The sequence below is a fragment of the Pholcus phalangioides genome, unplaced genomic scaffold (genome assembly GCF_987345545.1).
Source record: "Pholcus phalangioides strain wild (caught in Gottingen) unplaced genomic scaffold, Ppha-v1.0 ptg000011l_1, whole genome shotgun sequence".
Taxonomy (NCBI): domain Eukaryota; kingdom Metazoa; phylum Arthropoda; class Arachnida; order Araneae; family Pholcidae; genus Pholcus; species Pholcus phalangioides.
Genome location: NW_028301604.1, coordinates 4,962,311 through 4,982,105, shown reverse-complemented (window position 1 = coordinate 4,982,105; position 19,795 = coordinate 4,962,311).

Here is a 19,795-nt window from a genome sequence, read left to right as displayed (position 1 = left end):
CAAAACGAATTAAAAGCTGAATAGTTATGATTTTTTTAAATCGGATAATTCTTTTTTAAACACCATGTATTTTGAATCGTAAAAATGGTAGTAATCCAGGGTGATTCAGGAAAAAACATCGCCAAACTGAAAGGACAATTCAGGCGTACGATAAAAATCCAAAATCACATGGGAAACATAGCTGCACAAATTTCATCTGGAGCCACTACAGGGAGGTGTTGCTTCACACACTTTTAAAGCAATCACGAAGTCAGCAAGCTTGAAGTCGCAATTGTGACAACATAAATGCGTCAGGGGCCACGCATACATTCAGAACGCTCATTCTGGCATGTACCGATTCGTTACAAATTCAAAATCGACTGCATGCTTGCTACTACTACTACTTAACCGTACATACACCTCGTAAGCATTCCTCTGCGGAATTTCTAACGAATCGGTACATATCGGAATGTGTGCTCTGAGTGTATGTGTGGCCCCTAACTTATTTATGTTGTCAGAATGGCGACTTCATGCTTGCTGACTTCGAGATTGCTTTAAAAGTATGTGATGCAACACCTCCACGTAGTGGTTCCGTATGACATTTGCGCACCTATGTTCCCATGTGATTTTGGATTGTTATCGTATGCCTGAATTGTCTTTTTATTTTGGCGATGTTTTCGGAATCACCTTGTAATGCTTGAAAAGTAATATATTACTTCAATACATTTATTTTATATGCAATTTTTGAGGCTCTGTACATCCTTTTTAAGGCTAAGGCCGTGTATAACCAGTAAAATTCAAATTACGTTTTTTAAATGGTTTTTCCGTCTTCCAATGCGTTTCATTAGCTAGGAAAACTATCAGATCGAAAAAAATTGAGCGTTTAAGGGTTTATTCAACCTACATATTTTAAACTTGTTACGTACATGATTCAAAATATTATGTGTATTTCTGGTAATAAGATATTTTAGCGAAATTTTTCCCTTTATATATGCTCATTTCATTTTTGGCATATATTTTCACAATTGTGTATACTGCGCGCAGAATAACTCATAAATTATCTACAACTGTTCCACAGATTTACATGAAAATTTGGCACACTGATGTAAATAAGTGTATTAATTAAAATAACGAAAAAATGTTTTTGGTATGTTCATCACTTTTTTATGTATAAAATTTTAAATTGAATTTTTTGAATTTTTTGAAAATTTTATTTCAAATTCGAATTTGAAGAAGATGTGAATAAAATTAAAACCTTTTTCATTACTTGAATTGTGTAATGCACTAGTATCAGATTACAAAAACTCATGTCTGTGAAACAGATTTTGAGTTATTCTGCGCACAGTATACACAACTGTAAAACTGAACCAAAATGTAAAAAAGCATAAAAAAGTTTTGTTAAAGAATCCATTATTATAATTTAAAAATGAAAATAATACACGGAACCATATAAATGACAAATTTAGAAATATCTAGGTTGTGTACTAAGCATGGTTATCTTCAGCTCAATTACATTGCTGTTCATCAGCAGACCTTCTAAATGGTATGAAGTATGTAAAAATATGACGTTTTAGCAGGTCTGTAAATTAAACTTGTTACAAATCCTATGCATGGTTATGTGCTTGAGTGTTGTAGATTTTTTGTGTCATTTTCTTTCAGTTTGATTGCACATTTACATTTATTATTTATTTCGTTTGCATCAATTCTCATTTGATAAGCAAGGAAAATATTTATAGTCATCACACAATGTTAAGATAATCTAACTACTGGATATTGCCTAAAAAACAGCGTAAAAGATCAATGAACCAAAACACTACGTGACATCGGGTGCTTTCCCTTGGGACCAATGCAGAAAAAAAAAAGACCTTTTATTGGCATTTACGAAAATTGATCCGAAAAAAGACAGTAGTTGACTCTATTCTGCTACAAGTGGAGTATGGAACAACGTCATGTTGTTTTGTCGTTACGCCCTACAAAGTCGATACCAAATCAGAGTATTTAAATACTCTTATAGCCGTCTTTGAGTTAGTTGCTAAGCACTCGACGCAATCGCGTAGTGTTTCCAGTCCTATTGTAATTTTCAATAAATTATTTTTTCTAGCCGATTCACGCTACTTTGGTGATGGGGTTAGTTTTCCTAGTAATTTTATCCTTGAAATTATCCGGTTCTATTCTCTTTCATAACTTCACAGTTATAACTTATATCACAAATTTTTCATACTGAAATTATTATTGGTCTCAATTAAATTGGAACTTTGAGTCAATATAAATATCAAATGTATTTTTTCATGTTACATTTTGATCCATTTTTGCAAAAGCATCATCGTGCGATGAAACGATCATGCCTTTCTACACGAGAAAGATCCTTAACATGGTTGACAAAACATGAAGGCGAGAAATGGATGAAAAGAGTTACGATATACTGACATCAGAATTTTCTAAACTAGAAATATCTTGTTGGTCACGTCCGAAACACGAGCACGTGCCACATTTCCCATGTGCACTTTATATAAAATACTGTTGAATCTGGTTGACCCAACCTTCACAGAACAAACTTCCGGAATTTGAAGTGTGCATTTCTGAAAATGCTTGAAATACTTTTGAGAACCCTTACGGAAATCGTAAATTATTTTACGTGATTATGAAATGTACTTGTGTTATGAAGTTTATTAATAGTCTAAATGCGTGAACATCAGCAGATGTGGTAATTTGAATTTAAACATCAGTGACTTTTCGGAAAAATTTTAAGGTCTTAGTGAAAATATATAAATACAAATACAAATACAAATACAACGCCACAACAGGCAAAATGCCCAACGAGGTGGCTGATAAAAAGATGCCCATAAAAATATGGTTGTCATATGTTTCAAAAATACAGCAACCCAATTAAAAATGCAATTAACAATTAATTACTAATATGTATAAAGAAAGATATTACAAAACACACACACACTAATATTACACATATCTTGCTTTATATTTGTGTATCTGTAGGAAAAAATCCAGATAACTTTACCTTATAACTAATAAGCGTCTTTTTTTTATTAAAAGTGTGCCATATTACAGTATATTGACTGACTCTGAGAGCATTTTTTCCGGTCTTCACGTCAAGTGCTGAATCCTAATCAGCTTCAAAAAAAATAAGTGCTTCTTATCAACTGACATTAGTACTTTTTATGATAAATGATAAGCAGTTGCGGTCTAAAAAATGGCATAGCACCAGCAAACGCGTGTTCGCGTTCCGCTTATTTAATCCACTTTCTGAATATTTAACAATCGCCAACATTTTTTCTGATAGCCATTTTTCATTTATGAATGGCAAAGAAAGACATTATTGCTCTTTTTGTTTCTCTTTTACAGCAGCTTATTTATTCTTTGTGGTTAATATTGATAGGAAAATCACTTGCTTTACAGAATGTTTTCTGAATTTCCACGAAAAATTCAATTTATATCTCAACAGTGATGCTCCGTGATCATAAATATAAGGTTAACCTAAGTTTCGACTTTATCTCATTTGAATTCGTCAGTTTCCCCCAGAGCATCGTTTAGAGTTGCGTTGGTGTATAACTCTTTGAATTTTGTGATCTTTCCTTTGACCTTATGTTAAGTGAACATGGCATAACGTTTTAAAACATGCAGTAAATAGTAGTAAATAGATAGTAACACACTCATTATTTACTTTCATCCCGTAATAGCTTTAATGTAAACATCTGTTGCATGAAACGATTGGATAATTTGAGATATAATGAGAAATCAAACGCCGCATTTCCTGAATTGTGTAATAGTACTCTGATGATGGATGGCAAAAGAAAAACGTCACGGGATGGCTTTGAATTTACTCTGAAGCTGAATAACTCTTTCTACATTGAAGTAAACTAGTAATCGGACGTGGTCTTTACAATAGACTTAAATATTTACATTAGTATAATAATTCATAACTGATTCGGAGAACGAAGTTGTATTTTAATAATTTTGGTACTCTCCATGTGCAGTTCACGCCGCTTAATGTGATCACATCAGGAGTTGTTGTTTCTGATAACAATAACAGAATAACAATTATATCCAAAAAAAGTCCCGTATGCAAATGGGGTAACCATAAATCCCGTTTGGTAGCACGGGGCGTATGGTAAACGGATATTAGTAAAACGGGATAACTCTGTTTTTCTTCCCCACATAACTGGTTGCAAAGTTTTTAATCGTTACATTATATATAATTTTGTAAAAAATAAAACGGGACTTTTTTTTACTTTCAGGTAAATCCTGCATTTTTTTTATTCAGCCATTGTAAGGCATTGGAATGGAACTGCGTAACTAACCGTACATCATGAATTACGGTACTTTTTTAATGTACAATATATGTTTCATAGATCCCTTAAGGAAAGTCTCTCGGAAAAATAAAATTCTATCTAGTCAACTAAAAGAAACTGATCGAAAATTAAAGGAAAGGTCTTTTTTGTCGTACATTTTCGTTCACTATAGGAAGGCCAATGCAAAAGCAGCGCCACTCGTAAATGGATCACAGCAAACAGGACGGACCGATTGCGACATCAAGTATGGAAATGTTTGTCAACAAGAGAGGACAAGAGAGGAAGGAGAGAACACATTCTAGCCTTCTACATAGTCGTGTAGCCTGATAACGATAACTTTCAGGGAAAAAAAATAAGTTTGGTTAACCTTAGCTTCAAAAATGACCAAAAAAAAATTTCGAAGAAAAAAAAATGCTAACATTATATCCGCGGTCCGGATTGCAAAAAAAGGAACTTTTCCCATGTTAAGATTTTGGTCCGTTCACTTCTTTGCAAAAGTGATAACAATACCAAATTTTAACAAGTGGCGTCTCATTATCCGTGATTTTAATAAGTGGTGTCGACTGTATTACCTATAAAAGTAAACATAAAGTAAGGGGCAAAAGTCAATGATCAGCCTCATTTATTATTAATTACCGCGGATCAATCAGAATGAAAAAGAGTTGAAAATTACGCACATGGTTTCCAATTTACGATTTAATACAAAATTGAACTCCAGTAGGATCGACGGAAATTTGATTCCAGGAACGAACTCTCAAAAAAAGGCAATATGTCTTTGTACACACATTTCGGCAAAAGTGTCTTTAACAGAGTTCAATTAATCTTTTTAGAAAGGCAAGCACGTCCTAGATTATCCAATCGACCGATATTAACGTCTTAGCTATTCATAAAGGCTATTTTTCTTCTACAAACATCAACAAGAGGTATCGTTTCTCGCGATTCTACCAGCAGTTGTCGTGTTGTGTGTATGTATACTACGAACAACATAATGAATTACCACACGCAGCGGACACGTAACGTGGTAGTAAAAATAATAGATCATTCTTTATAATGACGCAAAGTATTTTTTTTCCTTTCAATTGTTTCTTTTTCCACGTTTCTGAACAAACAATGTACTAATGAATGCACATGAAACATTTATATATATGGTTCTGTTCAATATTTCCTCAGTCCTAGTACTCAAAACAACTCGGTTATTTCCTTGATTATTGGGCGTATATGTTTATATATCCAAATTATGTATGCTTTTATAAATATTATTATCGTTTTTGTGTGTGTTAGACTGTTTTAGTACGAAAAACTCAATAACTCAAACGTATATGATGAACTTGCATAATCGACTACAATTTCTATACGTTTTTAGACATTCACATATAAACATGATTCTCAATAAAAATTCTTGAAAACATTACTTTTTCAACACTATCTCTTTCAAATGAAAATTGAAACATTAAATACTCATATGAAATTATTATCACTGAACTACAATTTTTTAGCCATTCTCACAGAAAAAACGAGAGAAAAAAATTACACCCTAGTATTCCACTAAAGTAGCAGAGTGATGAGGCAAAAAATTATATATTGTATTTACAAGTAAACAAATTTTATATTAGATCATCATAAAATTCAAAATTTTTATTTCTAGGAATATTTGGTTTTTTTGGGGTTTTTTTTTCCAAATGTTTTTGAAATGAAAAAGCCTGATATTTAAAAGGATTGAGATGGAATTGAATAATGTATTTTTGCCTTGAAAAGCATGCAAACTTCTAAACAGTACACTTCTCATTTTATCATACCTTTTTAAATTTCTATAACAGCATATAAATGTGTATCAAAAATATATGTAAATGAGAGATTTACAATTTCACATGCCTCCTCGAAAATATTTTGAAATTTAAATTCTCCTATATCACATAAATATTCAATGTCATCCTTATATAAATACGTTATGTAGGCGTATTTTTAAATTCAAGTATTTTATAAATTCAGTGGTAAAATATAACGTTAGAGACGGGTATATCCTATAATAGGAAAACGGTCTATTTATTTTATTTTATTAGCATTTTTTTCAGTCATTAAATATGGTATCGCTCGAATCCAACATTGATAATGAAATTGTAAATATGGACGTTGGCGTAACTGAAACTGATCTCCAATTTAATAACTGGCAGAGTAGTCGAATACTAGGTACACTGCTTGACAATTGCAAAGGAACAGTGAGATTTTGCTATGGTAGACAGGAAGAAGAAAAGATATAATAGAGCATAATGCGATTTCACTGCAGAAAATGCAAATTTCCTTGTGAATGACAACATATTTCGCAGTCTCGATAGGAAGTTAACTTCCCCGAGCATCGTTACACGTTCCAGACTGGTTTGACTTGCTAACTGCCAGACCTTCAGAAGCGTCTGATTGCAACTTTTTCATCATTCTTGCAAGGTAGTTTGCAGGTACTACACATCCTTGTGTTCTACTTATTAAACATCTACCGAGGGCATCACTGACATGTTTGACAAAATTGAAGCCCAGGAAAAAAGTAGCAAGTCATGTCATACGGATGATACACTCACTTTCTATAACTTTAAGGTTCCCAATTCCCTAACAAGACCTCGGAATGTATTATCAATCAAGAAAAAATTTGCATTTTCTGCGATGAAATGTCATTATACTCTATAAGACCTTTTCTTTTTATCACCCTGTACTTTTCACTACTGCTCGGTCACACCCATTTCGATTTCATTAACCCTTAAAGCGCACAGCAGAAATCATTGAACCCCGTTCAACATGTCATATCTTTTTAAATTAAGTAGGTTTTCTTCCGGTTTTCAGCAGGTGCAAAGTAAGGGATATAGAAGAAAGTGTTCCATACACAGAGAAATCAACTTTACGAAACATCTGGGCTTGTCAATGCTAGATTGTGTACAATGCAATGTGATTCTCAGGTATTCGCTCAAGAAGATCAAGAAGTCAACATACGACCGATTAGAAGATTGCTTGAGATGGGTCTCAAACCCCCCCACGTACCATACATTTCCCAGAAATGTAGTGTCTGTATTTCCGAATTTCACAATAAAAATGGGCATACACTATCTGATACCCCATGCAACAAATGAGGTAGCAAAATATTTTATTGTTTTCCAGTGAAGTACTGTTGTACGCTCTTCAGAATACTAGCTTTCTACTACCTTCGCTGTTCCGATTCGACCCCATATTCTGTTACGAAAAAGACTTGTTTAAGTGTGTTGCATCGCTTTAAATTTTTCACATCAATTTTGAAATATCTTGTATACTGTTATACCTACAGTTTTCAATAGTGAAGTTACCAAAAAAACTAAATTACAATAACTAACTTAAAATTTAAATAAATTCTATTTGTGTTTATTGGAGCTTATTAATAAGCAAACGACACAAAAGTAAAGTATTTTTAGTGGAAGTTAAGTTTCAAGAAAGCATTTAAAAAGTATTTAGGCAGACAAGTACTGGTCAGTTCATTAGTAAATGATACGTGGGTCTCTTATAACCGTGATGTTTCAATTCTGTTTTGCAAGTCTTTCAGATAATCAATTAACCCTTTCCTGCACGATACCCTTTAAATTTGGAATTTCAAAAAAAAATAAAATTGTAGGCAGTCTATTCAGGCCTAGAGGAGTACGCAGGTACAATTTTGTAAATATTGCACATACCGTTTTAATTTTGTAGATGTGCACAACGAGCCCACACCTTGAATTCGGGACTCGATTTTAGGCAAGCTTTCAATGTAAAAAGTTAAAACTTATACAGAATAAAGAGATTAGTGTGCAGCCAACAAAATGATATAGTTTTTGTTTTTTTTTAAGAAATCCTTTTTATATCGAAAAAAAAATTCTTTGAAATTTGAATCCATTTCTTTGAAAAATAAGGGTTTTCAAAAAATAAACACACAGGCCAAAAGTATGGATCGGCTTGTGTGGTGCTGTTATCTAGTGTTAATAAAGAAGGGTTCAAAAAGTAATCCCTGAACTAATTCTCACTTTATTTATCATTCATTTCTAGTGTTTGAAAAGGTAATTTTTAGGTGTGCCCAGACTGGGCGCACTGAGTTGGAAAGGGTTAGTGAAAGATATCCTACAAATCGAAAGAAAAATAGCAAAACCACAGTTAAAAAAATTCAAAGGTTATAAACCAATAAAAAATTAAGGTACCTACACATTGTATTTTCGCACATAAAAATTAATATTGAAAAAATTGGTATAGGATACGATAATTCGTCAAGAGGTGAAAAAAAGTTTCTCTTTTGTGGGCGTGTTACTGCTGCTATAATAATTAATAAAAAAAAAACCAGTGTCGCGTATACTTTGAAAAAGGGAAAAAATGAAAAAAATCTGTAATTCATTTTCTTTATTTTGCTCGACGATTTTCTGAATAATGTCTCATACGCGAAACTAATAGGATGATCGATTTTACCAAAGCAGATGTTTCCCCCGTGTGGGAAGTTAATGTATTGAGACATTTTTATTGAAAAAATTACTATTTTTTTCTTTTTAACATTTACAGGCAATTTTTTCACTTTTTTAAATATGTGCATGCGACTTTTATAAACTTGCACCCTCAAATACTTTAAAGTTTAACTACGGGCATTACTTTGCATGCATATTGTTTTGGTAAGTGAAATTTTGAAAGCATTCAATCACTGTCATGAATTTATTGATGAGATCAACTTGTAATATTAATACGTAGAAAATTTTTCGTGGTAATTTCGAAGAAGTGAAAACTGATATTTCGCTCGACATATTAGAAAGAGAGAACTTGTTTTTAGTGGGTTTTAAAAACGATTGTTCTCTGAGTCTATAAACTCTCGTGTATACACAGAGTGCATAGGTAACACGGCGTATGACATTTTACTGGCGAGCCGATGATTCCAGAGGCATACTTCCTGTTAGAAAAAGCATCCAAATAACGTGTAGTATTCAGATATGTCCTTCATGTTGCAAGGGGTGTGTTGTATACTTATTAAAATAAAAATGTTAACTTTTTATACGGACACGCTGTGCTCAGAAACCCAATTAGAAAGTTGTCTTGTCTCTCCTAATGGCAACAAAAAAGATTCCACGTTTCTAAGTGCAATATTCACCGAGATATTCGAATGGCAAAAACGGGGAAAAGTTGAGAAAAAAACAGCATTTAATGCGAGTAAAACGATTTACCCGTATATTTGAAACTCTTTTTTTCCCCAACTTTCCTCCATTTTCGAATTCGAATATTTCAGTGAATATCGCACGTAGAAACGTGGAATTTTTTTTGTTGGTATCAGAAGAGAGACGGGGAAATAACTTTTTAACTGGGTTTTGGGGTACAGAGGATTTGAGGCACTCGGTTTCAGGGCACAGCATAAAAGTAATTTTTTTATTTTAATAACTATAGAACCCCTTGAAATATGAGTGACGTATCTGAATACTACACGTTATTTGGAAACTTTTTTAATTGGAAGTATGCCTCTAGGATCAGCTGTTCGCCAGTAGAATGTCATACACCCTGTTACTTATGCAACCTGTATATACAGCTCACTCTTCTCATTGTTTAAAATTGTCTATAGTCTGATATTTTCTTGATATAACGATATCTTTACTACAATAGATCTCTTTCTCTATAACAATATTTTCTTACATCTCGTTAAAAATTGCCTTCTATGTATTATCAACTCGCATTTTGCATCTCACATCAGAATTGTATATCCCCTGATCACCAAAAGTATTAATGAAGATTTTGTTGCTACTTTTTTATTAACCTCTATGGCTCCGTGTATATTTGAATATAAATGCGAAGAAAACCCGATTTTAACCAATTTCTATCTTTCTCTTTTTTTTCTTTTTTTTTTTGGTACATTTTTAATTTTCATTCAAGTAAAAAATACGGCTGTAGAGTTATAATACTTTTTTTATCTAGAAAGATGATTAGTGGCCGATGTCATTTTTGAGTGCTTCTGAAATATTACGTGTTCAGAGATTTATAAAATCTCACCAAATTGAGGAATTTTGAAATAAAATTCAAGGAAACTGCTATTTAACTTTGTTAAGCATCTGCTCACCTGTTTATAGATAACAGTAAAATAAAGGCAACTGTAATTTTACCCTTAGTGAACCACTTGGAATTAATTGATGTATTTTTTCAATTAAAAATACGCTAACAGCACCAATTTACATCCGTATTTGTAAAACAAAATTTCAATATGTTTTTATGTGGGTGAACCATAGAAGTTAAGACACTAAACTGTCACGCGGTAAGCTTCTCTATAGGGCAATACATCTGACTAAATTTTATTGATCAACTAATCAATTTCCATTTTTCCGGCAAATAAATACTTGGAAGCACATTTTCTGGTGGTACTAATAATGCAAATTTATAAAAGATGCCAACAACTGCATAAATTCGGTGGCACGTGATGAAAATGTTGGTTCTCGACTTTACGATAATCCTTCTATAACGATATTTTTTCTTGGTCCGCAGAGTATCGTTATATCGAGGTTTTGCTTTACTTTGCTTGCTCTCGTATCAAGTTAATACAAAAGAGTACCCTGTGGATGATGTTTAAGTGATAGCGGCATCTCTTCTGTAGGATCCACGTTTCCAGATACAGCACTCAATAAATTGCTGTTTCGTAAACATGAATGAATATCTGAAGTTCAACTTGGCAATATACAGTAGTAGTTGCAATTTCCAGATCACGTGTGAGACCGAGGTTCGATTCCCCGCCGGGGAGAAATTAACTTAATGGCTGAAATGTCCACCAGGGATATAAGATAACCTCGTGTATGGTCATTAATAATTTAGTGACCACGGAATAAGAATTGACACACATTACATAATAATAACACGTTCTCTCTCTCTCTCTCTTTCTCTCTCTCATGGTTTTAGCATTTTCAATAGAGACCTATTAATTGCATTAAAAAAAAACCTTCGCAGTTTGTTGACCTTAAAATAAACTGTTAAAAACTTTTATGAGAGCTCAGAGTAGAAATTTAAATTATTCCCTTTCACGTTTTTGGAACCAAAATAAATTTTATGAATTCAAAAATTGAAATGCCGTAAAGACGAATGAAAAATTCTTTTGTAATTTAAATACTCTATAAATTATTTTTGAATTATTTTAATAAATTAATGACAAAAGTAAAATATTTTGGTAGAAGTTGAAACTTATATGCCTTTATATACACAAGTGTTCCCAATATTTTTAGGTTATTCTTGTTAAAAATAATAATCTCATCCTGCGCGAATGGGTATAAGCATTTATACTCCAATCAAGAATAATGTGTTAATCAGTTAGTCATTGGACAACCATTTTAAATTACATATTTATAGTTTATGATAAACCAAATTCCATCAAATCGAAAATGAAAATGTGCCGTAAAGATGAATGAAAAACTCTTAAAATTTAAATAAACTGTATAAATATGTTTTTTAGTAAAATATTTTTGTGGAAATTGAAAATTATGTCATACACCCGAAAGAATTCCAAATACTTTTACTTTTTCATGTATAAAAGCAATCTTTTCTTGAATGGATATAAACATTCATACTCTGTGCTAGAATGATGTGTTAACCAATCAGCCACGGGACAAACATTATTACGTAAAAATTACATATATACAGTTTTTACACGAAAAATCAAATAGTAATATTATGAAAATAAATTCAATGAAATAACAATAAAAAATTTTATAACTTTCTTTGTATTCTTTGTAATCAATCGGTTCTTTGGTCAGAATTATTTTCAGAAACTTTTCCAAAAAGGAATCAAAAATATTTATTGCATCAAACACTCTCATCACAGAGGTAAAATACGAGAGAAGTTTGAGACGTCTTTTCAACAAAACTATTGTAACTTATTTATAGATAATCATGTAAACTTTACAAGAAAGAAAAGATGTTTCAGAGAAACTTCGGCAAAAGGGACTTACCTTGTAATATCACTCAGAATGCAGTTTTATAAACTACGTGCACGTGTGTATAGCAAAAAAACCAACTTTTGTAGCAAAAAAAGTTTTAATAGAAATACTTGAAAAACGCATTTTCAATTTTAATTAAGACATTAATAGGGAAGTTTAAAAAAGAATATTGTATGAGAGAAGGCATGATAAATTTGATACTGCAACCGAATATTTTTACCAAAATTTCTTCGAAAACAAAATAACATTAAGAGGCAACCAAACAACTGAAAAGTTTTACTCAACTCGCAAACAACTACGAAAGCTTTGAGTTCTTCACAACTACTGCCTCTAATCTTGATCACAACTCACTTCTCACTCGCTCTTGGGCGGTACCCTCCTCTCCAATGTAAGCTTGGCAGAAATTGGCTTAGATGCTAAGCAGCCAAACTCTGTGTTCCTAGTCATCTTGTTTTTCTCCAGTCGGGCAGTACAAACTAAAATGTTTTCCGATTTCGGTTTTTGTCAAGCATTATCCTGGTTTTTTTATATATACGCATAGTATTTTTTTTCCTATCCTCAGCCACACTGGTTTGTCTTGCGTTCAAGAATATATATATTCTCTCTCTCTCAGTTTCTCTCTCTCATCTATTTCCGAAATATATATATATTATACTTTTTTTTCCTCTACCCACCTCATCCATTACATAGCAAAGAGAGAGAGAAAGGGAAAAAAATGAGCATTCCAGGCATTTTCTAAGAGTAAAGGGAGCCAATGGGTGTAGCTGAGTGAAAAATTGGTCAAGTAGAACGCGGTAACATGAGATGAAGCTCTGCTTTACTCGCCGAAACATAGAATAATCAAGAAAAAAATTTTTGGTAATGAAAAAAAAATGAAATTTTCTCTTCTGCGTAATTCTCTGTATATTTTTTTTCACTAAATCACAAAAGTTTTCAAGGAATTTTTAAAAGAGAAGAAAAAATTTATTTTATTTTCCTAAACTGTGAGTCGGCGTTCCTTTATGTGTGATTTAGTTTGAAGAAGTTGTGACGAAGAACTTCCACGTTTCATTTCGAATGAAATCTCAAAAAAATATATATATTCCAACATAATTCAACTCTTTTGAAAAGTTCACTTCATGTTGAAAACTTGTTGAGTGTTGTTTCCTGGAAAAAAATTTCCATATTTTTCTTTCCAAGTCAAACATTCGTTCTTGTTCTGAATTACAATTCAAAAAAAGTAGCTGGGTTGTATAAATAACACTTTTTCACTTGAATTCAGAATGAGTTCATTTATTTGCCTCGAGGCCAAGGGGAAAAAATAATTATAAGGTACAATTTCAAAATATTGATACTAAAAAATTTTAATTTCTTTCTCCGTAAAGATACGGCATCATAACGCGGGAAAATAAAATGGCTTAAAGAGCTTCATGTAATTTCTGTTAGTCGTAAATATTGTCATAAGCATGGTAAGCCAGGATTTTGTTGCATGAGAAAAAAAAAGTAATACCATTTTTACTATCTATTTTCGGCCTCGATGGAGACCGCATAACAATAAAGTGGCATATACTTCATAAAATCCGGAAAAATGATACGGAATCAGTTGTCTTAAAATTTGACTGATGCACTGAATTCATTTTTCTCAACATTAGCATTAATTTACAAATTTCATCATTTAATCCTTTATTTTGCAATGTAAAAGCTCTCTGTATTGCTCAAAAGCAATATATTTATATTTTTCAAGTAAACGCATTTTATATTTTGAGCTAGTTTCGGCATTGATGCTTCTAAACAACTCCTAAACATTCGATTTTTACTTGAGAGATGTTCATGAAGTTTCCTATAATTATCAGTAGAATGGCTCAAAGGTCTGTCTCCTATTTCTTGACAAGCCAAGAAAGAATGATTTTTGACCCTTGCATTTTGGAGGGAGGGAAATACCGTGTGTCGAGGAGACACATTGCTGTGCATTCTTCAACAATGATAGAAAAGTAAGCTGGTAAACAATAAATGACACTTTTATACCATTCAAATCTATATAAATCATATTACATAATACAGTTTGTTTCCTAAGTACAACGTCCCATATTTTTTTAAATATTGACAATAAATTTTTTTTGTCATGTAATAGTATTCAGGGTACCTCATTTTCTTAATATAATCCCTCAAAATTTCCCCCCTCTGGATATTTCAATGCTTGCCAATTAAAAGGTTAATATGTCGGCGTGAGAGGTTTCCCCAATCCAGAACCCATATAAAACGGAACTTATAAATGGGGAAAAAATTCATACTTAATGAATGACATAAATTTATTTGACTTTTATTCAGCTCGATTTATTCACTTCTCACAATGTACGTTTCTTGTAACTAATTTCAAAACTTCTCTCCTAGGTATGAGAACACTAGATATTACACATTTTGAAATTCTTGTGCATACAAGAAAGACTGGAAAAGCTTTTCATATCGGTCATCTATGTTTATATAAACCATTGTTACATTAAAAGCTTCTTCTGTTGAATTAGCGTTATGCATGTATGAGCTGAGATATCATGAACTTGTCACAGCAATCTCGGTGTAAGATAAATGAAGAGCATGTTCAGGTGAGGTCATCACGGATTATTCGCCATCCTTCGAACTGCCAAACGTTGATCCTCTCCATCAATCAACCGTATGTGTTATGAACTACGATTCTCTGAATACAGTGGTGGGTCGTTTACGCTGCGGATCATGTTCCAATAGAAATATATCATCCAAAGTTTACTAGTATACACGAGTAATAGACGTAGGCGCAAGATGTATTTTTTTTTCTACCTGCTCCGGCAAGCGATTTCCTACTGTCTTGATATTTCCAAGTTGTATGGTATATTTTTAGATAAAATAACATTAAAATTCTAACACATTATAACATTAAACTCTTTATTATATGACAAATGCATAATTCAAATACGTTATACGTTATATATTTCCTTCAAATACGTTATGCATTGAATAACATATGGAATTTGTTTGAAAAATATCATTAGAAATCGTTATAAAAAAGAGAGAAATATGAAGCATGAAGAAATTGTGTTAACTAAGAAAATGTTAATTAACTAATCAATTCTAAAAAATAAAGTACGATCAGCTTTTCAAGATTTATAAAAAAAATCTAACTAAATAGTGATAAAAAATTACTTTACTTCTGCGTAATGTAAAATTAATAGTTTTAAAAAAAATGATTCTTCATGAATTGTATATTCTAAGATTTACGGATTTAATATTTAATGACGAGCGCATTTTTTTGTCAAATACCGTCATGCATAAAAAAAAACACAATGATTTTTTTTGTTTCTTAAAAAGTTGATTGACTGATCAAATATTTTAATTTAATTACTTTTTTTAATTGCGTTGGCTTTACTTTTGTTTGTTTGCGTGTTAATTTATACGTAAAATGTTTTCTGCAAGTTTCAAAATATTTTTTTCTTTTGCAGTACGTATTCCAATTTTTACCAAAAAAAATTCATCGCTGTTTAAATTACTGTTAATGTAAACATTGAACAATATTGAGAGTCCCATGTCATGACAAAAAATTAAATGAAAAGCAAAATTGTTCGTAAGTTTTATTCACTGGAAACTCAAGGAAAGAAATGATTCCATTTTCTATAACTTCTTGACATAAAGTTCCAAAAAGTAGCTACTGTCTAGCCTTTTATCTCATCGATGAAATATATATTTAACACCACAAAAACCTTTCGATCAGCTGTAGGACCTATTTCAAATCTTCAGCAAACTCCATCGCCTATGTAGTACACTATAATCCATCATTCTGATGTTTGATGAGGAAATTTGCTGTTCTTGGGGTTTTTCGATGGTTATTTTTTGATCTCCGGATAAAATAGGTTTTTTTCGGAGAAACAACAAGCGTATGTTTCATAAGATCAAAAAAAAATATCTCAAAAAAGATATATATTCCTCTTTTTATACCCTATGTTATACACTTCCCCCCCCCCCCTTCAGCTTTATAATCTTTCCTGTTCTATTGAACCTAGCATACGTCAACCAATGGTGATATAAGGTTTTCGTCGTTCAGTACCAGTTACAAATTTCATAAATCAACACGGCAAGTCATTTCCGCTTCAATAACCGTTTCACTGAAACAATGACGTGAAATAAGTGGTTGTTCATAAGATTGACGACAGGTAAAATTGATCTACACGAAATCTTGCTAGAAAGTTTCTTGGAGGGTTTTTTTTTTTTTGAAAACATACGCTACTCCAACTCACTTCATTTTAAAAAACTTTAAAATATTTTCAAGTTTTATGATTAAAACTTCAAAGCGTGCAGGTAAAATTCAGTTGTGTCACTTAATAGACTACAAAACTTTTCATTCCGAAAAAGACCACCTATTTTCCTTTTTTATGACGTCTAATCAACTTTACGGCTTCATAAATTTAAATTTAGTTTTGTGCTGGTACTTACGTCTTGAAGTACGATAGAACTCTAGAGTTCCCCCACCATGAATTATAAATTTCTTATTATTAATCTCAACTATTTAAACTAAGAGTGAACTGAAAACACGAAATTTCCGTGTAGAACTTGAAAAACGCAATCACAAAAGTAAAATAGATGCTCGAAATGCTTTTCCACACTCCTTATTGTCTATCAATCAGAGAGTCCGTGGGGGAATAAAAGCAGTCGTCCAGAGTCCTTAAAACCCCAAAAGTGCAGTTGTGTAAATAAATGGACGTTGGAAAATGTTTGTAGTATAGCTTTCCTTATTTTCTGAAAAATGGCGGCTGTTCTCTTTTTGCATCAGTTACGAGTGTCTAATTGTCGCTATCAATTTATTTCTAGTCAACCTGTCGGTAAAACTTATTTATAAGATTGCTCAGCTTTTTTTTTATCCGACAAAGATTTTTTTTCACACTCCATCGTCTTCATTTTTCCTCACATTTTAATGTCTTTTTCCCAAACTTTGTTTGTTGTACTTCTCTATCTTCCTTTAAATTGATTAGTCTGTATATCAAAGTATTTTGTGGAATTAATTCAAGTGAAAGACTGGAAATAGATCGAAGTAGGTATATCACTCGCTTTTGATGTAGATCCCATAAAATTGAATTACTTAATTAGTGTCAACTGGTAACTGAGCCGAAAGTTTTAGTTTTGATAGTGTTTGGCGTAATATTTCTTCTACTAAAGGACGATCATTAAATGCTTTTTGGAATTTTTTGTTTTAGTTTTATATATCCTTCACTACTTAGTAAATACTCTATCGATAATGTAGGCTATAAGTTTCATACTTGCTATCAATTTTTTTCTTCGTAACAATTCTTAAATCATATCCGATAATAATAATATCATGTACGTATGATATTTGTGAAAGATGGGTTCAACAAAATACTAGATTTGCGTGATTGTAAATCCTTCGTATCAAGCCAAAGTTTTTTGTGGCAAAAAACTCTCGAAGATAAATCGAATATCAATGAAATGGCGTTCTATAGCCTTTTATGATCGCTATTTATATCACTTCTTAATGATGAGATTATTCCATTTCCATCGATTTTGAAGTTTGTATCTTTCACACAGATGCGATATTATAATATTATGTGTGTATCCAATACACTTCGCAATTGCTTCGTGCGAAACAGTATCAGCTGCACAATAAAAAAATCATAATAGTGTGTTCACATTGATCCAGAAACATTTCACCGTATATATTATGAACAAAATATGTACACAAATTTTTCTCTACAGAAATGTCCAAAAATATTTCCATTTGTCTGGGCACGCTTTCGGCAATACATATACCTAAGCGACGGGTAACATTCTAACATTTATATGTACAGTAGGGCCAACTTACCCATTTCAGCTGATCGCAATCTTATCGAATCCTACCAAAATTGGCAAAGTTGTGCGAACAATAAACTTCGCTAATATATTCTAACTTAAAAGAGATGAATTGAGAAAAACACAATGAGAGATAGAGAGAGAGACATATTTTTTTCATTAAATGAACACATAATGAAAACAATTGTCTTTCATTTTTCCTGCATCTATCCTGTATAATGTTAATGGGTTCACAAACTTTCCGGCTTGCGAACCATATTTCACATAGGATTTGTTTTCCTTGCCGTATGAATGCTAAATTATATCTTAGAGAACCAAATATAAATGGGAAAACACTGATGAAATTGAAATTGACGTACTTGTTTCAATGGTGTAAAAGTCTTGAAATTCAATCAACAATAGTAGTTTATCTAATTCCATTCCGTATGCAGTTCAAACCTTTATATCTTGACGGTACTTTAAAGTACCAGGTTAGATGATTTGTTTTGAACTAATTGTTTAAAAACCATTGTTTTTTGTCTTTAATTAGAACTAACATGACCAACCCAATAATTTACATGATAACTACAGGGTGGGCAAAAAGTCTGTAGAAACTTTAAAAATTCATAAAAACCGGGAAAAATAACCGAAATGAAAAACGGTTTGCAGGGTCAGCATCGCTAGGTCACTGGAATTTTTTTTAAGACAGGAAAAATAACGAAAAAACCAGCTGATAGGTGGCGCTGACGTACAAAAGTAAAAAAAAAGATACGTAAATAACAAACAGAATGCCTCCAAATATTTTATTACAGCAGTATGTGTTCATCATGACCACCACCACAGAGGATAACACATTGCAGGCGAGTCACAAATCCAGCAACGGCAGAGTGCAGCAGGTTCACATACACGGTTTACAACGGTGAACTGTTTGTGGATTAGGAGCGCAAGTTCTTATAACCGTCTTATTTGCATATTTCTACCGAAGTCGCTCGTACCAACAGCATCTATCGACTGTTTTTTAGGGGTTTTTTCCTGTCTTAAAAATATTCCCGTAACCTAGCGATGCTAACCCTGCAAACTGTTTTTGCAGGTTATTTTTCCGGTTATTAAAGTTTCTATGGACTTTTTGCCCACCCTGTATTTATTATTATCATTACATTTATATACTTTTATTGTAATTTAATATAATTTCTCCTTATTCTACTTTTCACAATGTCGGATATATAAAAGGTTAATTCACAAAAGTTGTTTGTTGCTATCCGTGGGAAAGACTAGAACACCCGTGGATACAATTGAGCCTACTAACTGTGATTTTTAAAGCATATCTCATATAAATTTACTCGTTTTATTTATTGTTTATTATCTCAGATGCTACTATTCATTTCTTCAATAAGTTTTCGAAATTAAATGAAACTGATGCAAAAAAACAATTTTTTAAAGCACACTTTACGCGATATAATCAATCTATGTTGAGAAATAATGAACTCAAGAAAAGCAAAAATAGGGAAAAAAACGTCTCGCTTCTATTTTTCAAAAATCCTTTCTATTTTACGTATATTTTTTTTGAACTTGTATTATAGAGCTACAGGCAACCTTCCCAGTAGCTTCTTTTTTTCACATTAAATTTACTGAACAGTGCGGTAACACCCTAGAGGAACGTTAGATTGTTTCGAAGGATTGAGAATAGAGCATAAACAAAAGAATGTTTGTGATCTGAATTTTTCTAAAAAAAAAGTCATTTATAATACTTGAGAAGCTCTATGTATTGACTAAAATAACGGCAACACTCTTAATATTTATTAC